At 36.4% G+C, this 12187-nt stretch overlaps 1 long non-coding RNA gene and 1 pseudogene across 8 annotated transcripts; both read left to right on the forward strand.

The window, feature by feature from the left end:
* The first annotated feature begins 1874 nt into the window (after window positions 1-1874).
* On the forward strand, window positions 1875-1974 carry LOC113307230 (annotated as a pseudogene).
* Window positions 1975-5307: 3333 nt separating this feature from the next.
* On the forward strand, window positions 5308-9356 carry LOC113303978. 8 transcript variants are annotated; one of them, XR_003337949.1, is made up of 9 exons: window positions 5308-5794; window positions 5891-5974; window positions 6140-6273; window positions 6379-6607; window positions 6703-6773; window positions 6916-6992; window positions 8022-8110; window positions 8215-8636; window positions 9085-9356. It is a non-coding gene; the product is annotated as an uncharacterized LOC113303978 (long non-coding RNA). The 8 variants fall into 8 exon arrangements; XR_003337950.1 differs by having other exon boundaries at window positions 6379-6525; XR_003337947.1 differs by having other exon boundaries at window positions 6140-6279; window positions 6379-6773.
* Window positions 9357-12187: the final 2831 nt, after the last annotated feature.

Raw genomic sequence — 12187 nt, forward strand, 5'->3', positions numbered from 1 at the left:
ATTAGGGTAGTCTCAGAAACTGGTAACGGTTCGAACCTAGCTTTCCATCTATCAGTGTCTAACACAGGGGTAGAATCTAATAGCATTCACCTATTCAATAGTGCTATCGTCGTCAAAATCTAAACCAAAATGGGATAAACAACTTTCTAATGGGTCTTCAGACAAGATGTTTGGTAATGACTCCTGAACTAAGGCTTCTATCATGTTCACCTCCTCAACACATGTGTCATCTAGCTCATGAGGTTGCTTACTGACATTAAAAATGTTCATCTCTATAGTCATATTACCAAAAGATAAACTCATCACACCATTTCGACAGTTAATGATTGCATTATACGTAGCTAAAAATGGGCGACCTAAAATCACAGGTATCTGGTTCTCTGGTTCAGGGACAGGTTGGGTATCTAGGACCACGAAATCCACTGGATAAATAAACTTGTCGACCTCAATAAGAATATACTCGAAATCACCTCGAGGGATTTTAACAGACCTATCAGCTAACTGAAGTGTCATCTGAGTAGGTTTCATTTCACCAAGTCCTAGCTGTAAGTATACATGGAATGGCAGTAAGTTCACACTGTCTCCTAAGTCAAGTAAAGATTTTTCTACCCGGAAGTTACCTATTGTGCAAGCAATGGTAGGAGAACCTGGGTCTTTGTACTTTGGAGTTGTGGTGTTCTGAATGATTGAACTTACGTGACTAGCTAAAATGGATTTCTTATGGACGCTAAGTTTTCTCTTTCGCGTACACATATCCTTAAGGAACTTGGCATAAGCAGGAATTTGCCTAATTGCATCTAATAATGGAAGGATTATGGTAACTTGCTTAAAAACCTCCACTATGTCATTAAAGTTCGATTCCTTCTTTGTTGGTACTAATAGCTGAGGAAATGGGGCTCTAGGCCTAAAATCAGACCTTTCAGGAACCGAATTCACATCATCAGAAACTTTATCAGTCTCTTCAGCTACTGGTCCTGAGAGGTGAGATCCTGAGGGGTGAACTACAGTATGTTCACTATCGGGCATGGTTACCTTATTGTCTACAACTCTACCACTTCTAAGGGTTCTACCAGCATTCAATTGATTCGATGGTTTTGCACCTAATTCATGAACTCCTCTAAGGTTGGGTTGTGTTTGACTATGAAACTTACCTTTTTCTCTCAAAGAATCACTTATCATACCAACCTGGGTTTTTAACTCGGAAATAGCCTGACTATTTTCTTGTCCTATCCTGTTACTAGCTTGTAGACTCTGTTCTACGGATAACTGGAATTTTGCATTTTGCTGAGTTAACAAGGCGAGAGATTCCTCTAAACTTAGATTTTCTTATCTGACTGATTCTGAAACTGAGCTAGTCCTGAAGGATTCTTAGTATAGCCAAAACCTGGGGGAGCATTAGAATTACTAAACTGACCTTGACTTTGGCCCTTAGACCACGAAAGGTTCGGATGGTTTCTCCAACCAGGATTATAGATTTCTGAATATGGGTCAATCTTTTGACGGTTATCAAATCTAGTGTTATTATAAAGAGCATTGGCCTGCTCTTCAATATTCTGGCCTTCCCAAAAAGGCTCCACTCTACCACTAGTCTGGCCCACTTCTAAGGCTTCTAACCTTTTTGCTATAGCAGCAATTTTGGAATCTGATTCATAGCCTCCTTCTACCCTATTAATGTTTCCTCTACTTAAAAGAATTGTTTTCTGGGGTGCCCTACTATTTTCCCATCACTGGTTTTTTCGGCGATTTCATTGAAAAATTTCATCGCCGCATCAACAGTTTGGTTTTCAAATCCACCAGTGCATAGATACTCAACCATGGTCGTTGTGGAATAATCTAAACCCTCATAAAGGATCTGAACTAGCCTAACCTTTTCTAAACCATGATGAGGACACTGGGATAATAAATCATTGAACCTTTCCAAATACCTATATAAAGATTCTCCCTCTTGTTGTGAAAATGTGCATATTTGCGTCCTAATAGACGATGTTTTGTGCCTAGGGAAAAACTTATTGAAAAAGGCAGATGTAAGTTGTTCATATGTCTCAATTGACTCGGAGTCCAAACTATACAGCCATGACTTGGCCTTATCTTTCAGGGAAAATGGGAATAACCTAAGTTTCAAAGCATCATCATCTAAGCCTCTAATTCTTAGAGTACTGCAAATTTCCTCAAAACCCTAACATGGTAATAAGGGTTTTCATTTTCTTTCCCTAAAAAGATTGGGAGCATCTGTAAGGTCCCAGGTTTCAGTTCATAGGGTGCCTCTGTTTCAGCTAACTTAATACACGAAGGACGGGTAGTCCTAGTTGGATTCAACAAAGCTTTCAAAGTTGCCATTTCTGGCGCTATCTGAGCAACAGGGATTCTCTCCTCAGTCAAAGGACGTTCAAAAACAGACTCTTCAAAAGTCGGACTTTCTAGATTAAGGTAATCGAGACGCTTCGAACTACTAGGTTTCTCTTTAACAAATCTACCTAGTGCGTCTCTTTTACGTTCAAGCATACAATATAATTTTCTAAATTGGAAGGGTAAGCAAACACAGATCAAGGCCGACTCAAACAAATCAAACCTATTGATTTCTAGCAAACAAAAAGCATGATGGCTCCACTTAGATTGTTTATAGACCAGCTTCTAATCCTTCAAACGAGAATTCGTTACAATTTAAGCAAACCCCTCTGGAATCAATTCGAGTTAACGTAAGTTGAATAGAGGCGAGGGAAGCTCGGTGGAGCTTCGATACCCAAGGCCTCACGGTATTACAAGGCGGCGCAGTCACACATTCAACTTACAGAAACCGTCAAGAACTTCGAAGTATGCTTAAAAGAGTAACCAATATTTTTCGAATGACTTTCCTGTTAAGCTCGTTACCCTATCGGTCTCGTTCTAGTCAAAATTTTAGGCTTAGGTTCGCGTAGGTTACGTGTTCCTAAAGCGGGCAAGAAGAGAACGATGATGAAATCCGAACCCTTATCTTGTATGGCAAGGCCTTGCCCTTTACTAGAAAAATAAATGTCCGTATTCAGTCCTCAACATATATGCATACGAAGGAGTCCAGTAACTCACTGACAGGGGATTCGCGAGTGTTTAGAATCTTATCTCCCGTTCCAGACGGGGAATGAATCAGTTGTAGTCGACTCGGGCCACTGACTCCGATGTCTAGTGTACGAACCCAAGGTGCAGAGACAATATCGTAATTGTCCTCCTTCTCTGCAAACAATTTATATTTAAAGTACCCTTCCATAGGGTAATAATAAAAAAAATAATGCCCCAAAGTCCAAAAGTCCAACAAAAAAAATAAAGAAAAATTACAAAAATAATAAACCCTAATACAATTTTTTTTTAAAAAGAAAATAAACAAACCCTAAACTAAAATTGTCTAAAATAAAATTGTCTTCTTTTCTGTTCTTTTTTCTTTAATCTTTACCTCCAAGTCTTTATGAAATCACCAAACTCTTTGGCTCAATTTTCTTTATGATCCAGAACCTGTAGACACAAGATAAATACCCAAAACATAAAAAAGACAAAAATAAAAATAAATAAATAAATAAATCTAAAACCCTAAAAACAAGTCCGCGTCGGCGGCGCCAAAAATTGATGTGATTTGTAGATAGTGGTAAAAGTGGTTCGATTCTCAGACTTGTGAAGGATATTAATTAGATTAAATTATAATATTAAAATAGAAAACTCACTAAAAATTATAGCAAACTCAATCAAAGATGATATCAATACTAAAAGAAACACTGAGGCTAAGATTCCACTATTTTCCAAGTTCAAAGTGATTAAACCAATACTTATATTTATCCAATTTTCTCGTTTAATTTGATTCTAAAATATTGCAACAAGTAGATTTTCAAAAGTAGTAATTGTAAATACCAAGTATGAAGCATCAAAAGTCTTAAAACTAAGCATACTCCATCAAAATAGATCACAATCACTCAAATAAAAATCATATTCAATAATAGTTCAAGGCAAATAATCATATAATTATTGCAAATAAAAAGATAAAATAAAATATACCACTTTTTGTTGGGAAAATAGCTTCCTCTATCGCCTCAGCAATGGGGTTTAGCTCCTCATATTAATCATGATCTCAAAATATGTGTTTGTTGCTCAAAAGATGATTAAAAGAGTGAAAAGTAATAACACAGACTGTTTGCAACAGTGTATTGGTGTTGCAAAACATCTGTTACAATGGAACGGTTACGTAAAACTGTTGTAAATACTGTTGCTTTGTCGCTGATTTTAAGACCCTAGAATACGACTGTCCTGCACAGCTTAATGTTCTTCAGCTGTTAAACAACACTGTTCTGCCACTGTTTTTCGTGCGTCAATGTTCTTCGCGTTCTTCCTCTTCAGCAGCAGCAGCAGAAACAGAGTTTGGTAAAGCTCTGATTTCTTCTTCTCTGGCTCTCCTTAGGTCCCCAAACTCTCGAAACCTCTTCTATATGACCCAAGACATTTATTTATATCAAAAATACCGATTAAATCTCTCCCAAATCTTCCAAAACCTCTTTCCTTCTCTCACGACCAAGTTGCGCCAATTTCTTATTTTAGAATTTCTACGCGTTTCTGAGCTTTCCTTTTTATTCTAAACTCTTCCTTAGATAGATACAAATCTTTTGGAAAGTTTACAACACTTTAATCTCTCTAAAATTCCCTGAAACAGGTCACGCACGTGACTTTCCATATTTTCTGTTGTGATAAAAATCCGTCAATTGAGCCCAGTCTAATTGATTTAAACACCCATATCAGATTCCTAGACCCATAAGGAGTCTATCCTATGAAAATCAGAGGTTTAATCGACCTCAAACTCCTCCAAACCACGATTGCCAAAATCTGTTCTTCACTGCACCTATTTTCCCGCCAAAACCTGGTTTTTGAAATGTTGAAGATGGTTGCCCCTTATCCAGGGTAGGGGTGCGATTAGCAACTTCCTGGAAATGGGATGCCCCTTAGTAATTAGGTTACCCCTTATCCAAAGTGAGAGTCCGAATAGCAAATGTCCTTCGGGTGCTTTCCGACAACTTTTCGAGCCAATTTTTTCCAAAAATGTTTATTGGCCAAAAATACCTACAAATGAATAAAACACCATAATAAATACAAAAATGAGCCTAACAATATATAGAATCGAGACTAATCGGACACAAAAATGTATCTATCAAAAGCTTCCACTTGGATTTCTATTAAAACTGCCTAAGAACACGTGGATTTTTATTAAATGTGCGTGAGGAACTTGTTTGTGTGGTCCCACTTGAATTCAGTTTCTGATGGAAACTAGGTTCCATAATAACTTCTAGAAACAAACGTGCCTCTCCCATCACTTCTTTCTGACTTATCCTAAACTCATCTCATAGAGAATCCTTTTCTTTTCTTACCTGCAACTCTTTCTCCATCTTGAATCTTGATCTCCTCCGCTAAACTAGAAACTGAAACCCTCTCCGATAATAATGGCGAAATAGAAAAATCAACCAGGGAATGTCTCGATCCTATACCCAAACCCTTTTCTTCATCTACTACAACAGTTTTTTTCTCACTTTCAAAACGAAAAACCTTATCTTCTGAACTATTTTCATCATCATTAAATAAAATCTTTACTATCTCTCTAAAAACCCAAACATTCCCAATTTTTTGTTCAATTCACCAGATCTATTCAAAGTTGATTAGTAACTGGTGTTGTTTGTGAACCATTTAAAAAAGTTACAAAAGAACACAAATTGAAAACCTTAACTGGTATTGGATTTCTTTATGTGATGGGTAATTCTCAGTATTACATCTACAAACATCTAATTGCAGAGTAAGAAACACAAAATGAAATCCCTAATTTTTTTATTCTCAGTTTTCTTATAATTTTGCTTTATACTTCATTGATTTGTTAATTTTTCCGCTGAAGCATATCGGTATGAACATGTGGAATATATCTAGGTAGAGAAGGGACACGAAGCCGCTCGAGAAATTGTATGCTGGGCAGAACTGGGTCAGATTTGTTTTTTTCCCGATTCAATGATAGTGTTTGCCAAATTTAATTTTGTTTTGATGGATTTGTTATTTCAATTTCTTGAGCATCAACAAGTAAACTTAGGGTTTCAGATTCCTACTTTGTTTGTTCATTTGAATTGAAGAATCTTGGTTTGATTTTCAGGGGTTTGGAATGGGGTGCTGGCTATTACAATTGATATATTAACAAGGGATGAAACGGCAACTTCATTGTCTGAGGAAGATCTATTGGGGATGAGTGGTATTACTTAATTTGTATGTCCTTCACTCTCAGTTCTGGTAAAGGTTTTGTTCTAACTTGGTTGTCGGGTTTCGTGAAAATTCTGATTGAACATAATGTTTTCATTGATCTCAAATGTATTGATCTCTTTGGTATTATATTAGGACATTGTGGAGAATTTGGTGTTGGTGGGTAGGTTTGAAGGAGGAGGATCATGTTATAAGAGAGTATTTTTGGTGTCTGTGGAGGATTAGGAGGTGGTGGTGTTGGTGCTGCAGACGGTGATGGACTAGGAGAGGCTGCTGGTCGAGGTAGAGGTGGTGGTCATGGGCATGAATAAATATTGTAGACTCTTGTACATCAAAGCCTGTTTGAACATAAGATATTCTGAAAGTATCTTATTTTGTGTTGTTTGACATTGCGCGCTCTTAAAGTTCTTACATCACTGATATGTATGGTGTCTGGCTAACCTTCTACTATTTATGCAGACAAAGGATGGTGTTCACAAGCCTAAGGGCACATGGATACGGAGAATGGGGAGTATGTCGAAGACGATGAGGTTAGGTTCTTCTTTCTGTACTTGTAAGTTTAATTTTTAGTTTATCATGTGGATGGTACTATCTCTTTTTTTTTAAATAAATGTAAATGGTACCATCATTGTTTGCAAAAATATAATTTTTTTATTGGTTTTTGATTTTCAGTTATTGCCGCCCTGGTTTACCACCACAAGTTTTATGCTCGCGAGGTGCTCGATAGAAATCCTGAAAGAAGATAAAAGGTGTAGAAAGGCATATTTGACTCTTGTCTTAGAAAATAGTTGTTGCTATCATGTTGTTTAAGTGTAGTTTCCTCTTGAATAGTTTGATATATATTTTGTGGTCCAAGTAAAAAGTGGTCCAAGTAAAAACCATGTTCCCATGTGATAATGTAGCTAATTCTTAGCATTTGCTAGCAATTTAGATTGTTTCCTTTGACCAGAAAAATAGCATAATGTGCGCGGAATAGTTAATACACGTAGATAAAAGATATTTTGTGTAAAATAAGGTTGGTCACATGTTTTTTAGGAGTGTCTTTAGATTACATCAGTTCATCATTTGGATATCACATTGTGTGTAAGGCTTTATTCTCATACATTTTCCAAGTATACTGTTTTCCTTTCCGACCACAATGTGTTAATGAAAATCCTTTGCCGAATTGAATTCCAGTAGCCATATTTGTTTTCTTGCTTAAAAAGGAAGCTATATGCCAATTTTCCTTGCACAAAATTGAAATGCATTAGTGCATACAACCTTGGTGGTGTGATATCCATAGTGGGGTTGATTAGTACTACTTCAGATTTTCTCCAACTTGTTATGTTAATTTGAACTCCTTAAAAATAATTATTAAGTCCTGCTTATTAAATCAAAGAAATAGAATGTTAGTGGAATGAATATGGATTAACGTTCGGAGACCCGTAGTTGGCAGTAACGGTAATGAGTCTTCAATGGGTTTTAAGAGATGGATTATGTCAGGAGTTTATATGTTGAATGATCTTGAAATTTCAAAGCATGATTCAAGAATTGGTTCTCCTAAGATTATAATCATTTCTATAAGATCTCATATCTTTGCTTACCCAAATACGGACCAGATCTGTCCTTCCCATATAAAATATGCAAGTAACTGCATAAATGCCAGAATACTTGTAAGATTTTTTGTTATGGAATTAAAATAGGTATATTCTGCTTCTTCTTTTTTGTAATGTGTTTGACTGAAGTGTCCTTATAAGCTTCAGATAGTATCTGATGCCGTATTTTTTGGTTTTTGTAAGGTCCAAGCAATTGTCCAGGAAACGCTGAATAAACACGAGACACCTAAATAACTTGCAACAAAAGAGATGGTGTGGTTCATGGTAGAATGGTAGGTTTATCGTACGCTTTATCTTTTGTATTATTTGGGTTCCTCTAGAAATTCAGTGGAAAATTTCCAATTTACTACCTAAGGTAATTGTTTTTTGTATGTAGTCTTGTTTTGCTGTGATTGGGTTCGAGCTGAAGAAAAAACAAATGGATCATATATGGATGCAGAGATAGGTTCGTCAACTTCGGAAGGTTTATGAGAAGCTAGCCAAATTGTTTATTGCGCTGATGAAACTAGGAAGCATTGGCATCTTGTTTTAGAATCTCCCAAACGATCAGGCCTAAATGTGAATGCTTATGAAGCTCCATATGTGTTTACCGCATCTGTGAATCAAGCTCCACTAATTTTCAACAACTGTAGCTGACAATGAGTATTGGGATAGGGATCAGGTAATAATGCTTGTCTGAATACCTGAATTTTGCTTCTTTTTATTTTCTCTATGTACATGGTGATCTAGCTGAATGCATGGTCACCTCTTCATGTATCAAAAACAAGCTTAAACCAAGGATCCAAGACCGTCATTCAGGTATATATCTTCTTTACAAGTTAACAAGCACCACCATTAGCTGATTAAAACTGCATTATTCTCTGATCGTTGCTTGCAGCAGCTACTTGAATTTTTTATTGCACTACCATTGTTGTACTATTATCACCAGCTTCTCCCTCGCCAATTATTCTTTTCACACTCATAAAAATTTCTTCTAGTTTTGCCCATGTAACTATTCTGAATCAAACTTTTGTGTCTAATTTTATGGTTTTCGCCTTTCTCTTCTTCAAATTTTGCTGTCTGAGCAAGTTGTTTGGTGTCTGAATGCGTATTTCCAGTAAACCTTTTTGTCGTCAGGCTTATACATACCCATATGAAGGCTGAATCACTTGAAACTTTTTGCTCTCTTTTCAGTTCTTGTTTTTATTACTTATGTCCTTGGGTTGCTTACTCTGATATTTTTTTTTTGTCTTTGGAGTTGTTGCAGATTAGTTTGGAAGATTGTTAATCTGGATAGGGCGGATACATGTTTTGATGAACAAGAGATGGATTGGTTTTATTTTATTTTATTGTTTGTATGTTGGCTTCAACCAATTGTAAGAAGACATCTTGAAGAACTTAAAATGGTTTGAATTCAGTAGTTGTGTAAAGTTTTTTTTTTGCGGTTTTGGCCTGAGTGGCAACTCAATTCACATGTGAATTCAATTAATAGTGTGTAACAAGTTTCAAATTTGAATTGAATGGTGAATGTTTTGATCAGTTTATGCAAATGAGATTCTAATTTCAATTTAATGAGTTTTTAATCTTAGGTTCACTCAGAAATAAGTCAGATGATTCATATGAATCAGATTTTCTGAAATAGGGTTTAGTCAGAGTTACCAGTTAGACTAGGATTCGGACGAATCAGCTTTTCTTTAGTTTTTAATAGTTAATACAAAACTAAAGAAAAGTCTGTGGATGTTGGTGCCAACTGCTAAGCTGCCAAAGATAGTCGTAACTTTAAAAATTAAAAGAAACTCAGGCATAGTCGCTTTTGGAAATAAGACTACAGATTTGGGGCTCCCTAAAGCAGTCGTGTTTAGGGGATATAAGGCTTTTTCTGGTTTTTTGCATTTTCCACTAGTGGCTCTGTAATAGTTCGGATACATACTAGGTTACTACTTGGATATTGATTTTTGAGATCACCCAAGTTAAACTTGTCTTCATATCATGTATCAGATCTTTATTGTTGATCTGTGCTACTGATTTTGACAAGTTTCTCCATACAAGTCTCCGAATTAAAATTTGGTGGTGTACTTGGTACCCCCTCTTTTTCAACAACAACCAATCTTCTTGGTCATATGGAGATGCACATCCCGCAGCCTATGATATTTTTTTTGAAGCACCCTATGATATTCTTGTAATCAACATAAAAATTAGTGATGTGTTTCTTGTAGCAACAACATCATTATCTTTTTGGACATCTTGTGAATTAATACATACAAAGAAAAACTAAGGGTTTTTTTTCTTCTTTTTTTTCTTGATTCCCTAGACTGGTGGTCCCTAGACTACTTCGAAACTCCTTTCGTTGAAGTAGATTCTAGCAATTACGGGGTTCGAACCTCTATCTCTATAGTGGGAGGGGGCATGAGAACCATCAGACCACTTGATGGTTCTCGAAACTAAGGTCAAAAATATTTAGAAACATAATATATCGAAACCTGCAAGACGAAAAGCGTTGAAAGTAGGCCATTAACATTCAACTAAACTACCAACGACATGCTTTTGTGTCTCCTATGATTTACAAAGTAAAAGTGACGTCAGTAAAATAATAAGACTTTGTGTTTGATTGTCGGAATCAGTTAGTTACACACAATTGTTACCCACCCAGTGGCGGAGCCAGATTTTTTTTTTAAGGGGTGCCAAAAAAAAGTTTATATAAATATTTGGACTTTGGTGGACTAAATCCATTTTTTTTGGTAGGCTAAACAAGAAATGACAAATAAATATAAGGGACATTTAGTGATTTTGTAGATTTTAGGGGGCTAGAGCCAGGATTAGTTAACCCTTGGCTCCGCCCATTTACCCACCCAATTTTGGGGAGGATAAAACTCTGGGATTGCCGTATTCATAATATCATCCAAACTGTATTCTTTGGTGGATTGAGGTAGGTCTAGGGAAGTGTCCCTCGTTTTGTTTTCCCGAACATTTTTTCCTGATAAAATATTGATTTTTGGTCAAGGTAGAAAAAAATCAGTAAAAATTACGTGACTCAAGAAGGGTTTGGAATATTTATCCTATCTTAGAATAGTAGAAAAGAGTTGCAAAAGAAAAAAGCCGATGGGAAGGAGTGAATTTCCGATTGAGAAGAAGATGCATTGCGTATTGGATTACAAAAAAGCGAATCATGTATTTTATTCTATTTTTGACGCATAGTTATTCTATTTTGTTCCTTCTATTTTTGGAAGTAGAAATCACGGCTCTCTTGCAAGAAAGTTCTAGGACTGAATCCTCCGTATGCCACTTTTATAGCATACTCCCAAATCCAAAACCTTTTCCAGTAGCAAACACCCGGTCGGCTAGAGAATATCTTCTAAGAGTCGGACATAGGTTTTACGCCGGCCTGTCCAAGTCTTGCACAACTTGCACTACGGCAAGCAAAATACTTGACGCTACCCGCGTCGCGATTGTTTTGTTTTATTTTGGACCGGATGGACAGTAATCACCGTGTTAATGGGATTACAAATTCTCGATCATTAATGCGGATATACTTACACCATGTCCCGGTTGCAGAAGTTACGGGGTGTTTTCCCTTCACAATCCTGCCAACTGCAGCGCTACAGGGGGCTCTCCCCCTTCACAAACTGCAGGGTTGCTTTTACGTGTTCGCTGATTTGCGTTGTAAAGAAATTTATAGGAAATAAAGAAGAGGGGTTGTTAGTCTACATACCTGAAACCCACCTCTTCCATCATTTCAAAAAAAAATTATATTTTAAGTTTGAAACTCGCCAGCATCAAATTGCCGGTGTCACTGTAAATACAATGGTAAAGTCATTGGGTGATGATACCAGAGACTTAAGTTCGAAACTTGCCTCATCAAATTCTTTACCGATCAAAATATATATGAGTTTCAAACAAATATGGGGTTTTATGGACATATCGATTATACATGAAACCAATCTAGTTTTTTAAAACCGAGGACGTACTATTATTTATTGTACGGAAAATGGGTCATTTGTCCAAATATTTTTAAAACATGGTTCAAATGGACGAGTAAAGATTAGTATGGGTGAAATGGAGACCAAAAAAATAACAAAAATGAAACTGGATTCATCCTGGCTTAAATTTAAAAATGAGCAAGGATGAAACTGGATGCATCCTGATGTAAATTGAAAATAAGAAAAAGTATTTGAAAATGGGTAGGATGAAACTGTTTACATCAAGAAATTGTTGATTTTGATCTTTTTAACCAATTTTGTGTTTATTGTACGGTTTGACCGGGACTTTAGCATATACCAGCATGTGAGTGTATTAGCTTTTTATCTACGGAAAAAGCAGTTGGAACATATTCTGGCCGATGGAGGTCATCAAGAGATAAAACACTTTTTAAA

The sequence above is a fragment of the Papaver somniferum genome, chromosome 8, assembly GCF_003573695.1.
Source record: "Papaver somniferum cultivar HN1 chromosome 8, ASM357369v1, whole genome shotgun sequence".
In the NCBI taxonomy this organism is placed as follows: Eukaryota; Viridiplantae; Streptophyta; class Magnoliopsida; order Ranunculales; family Papaveraceae; genus Papaver; species Papaver somniferum.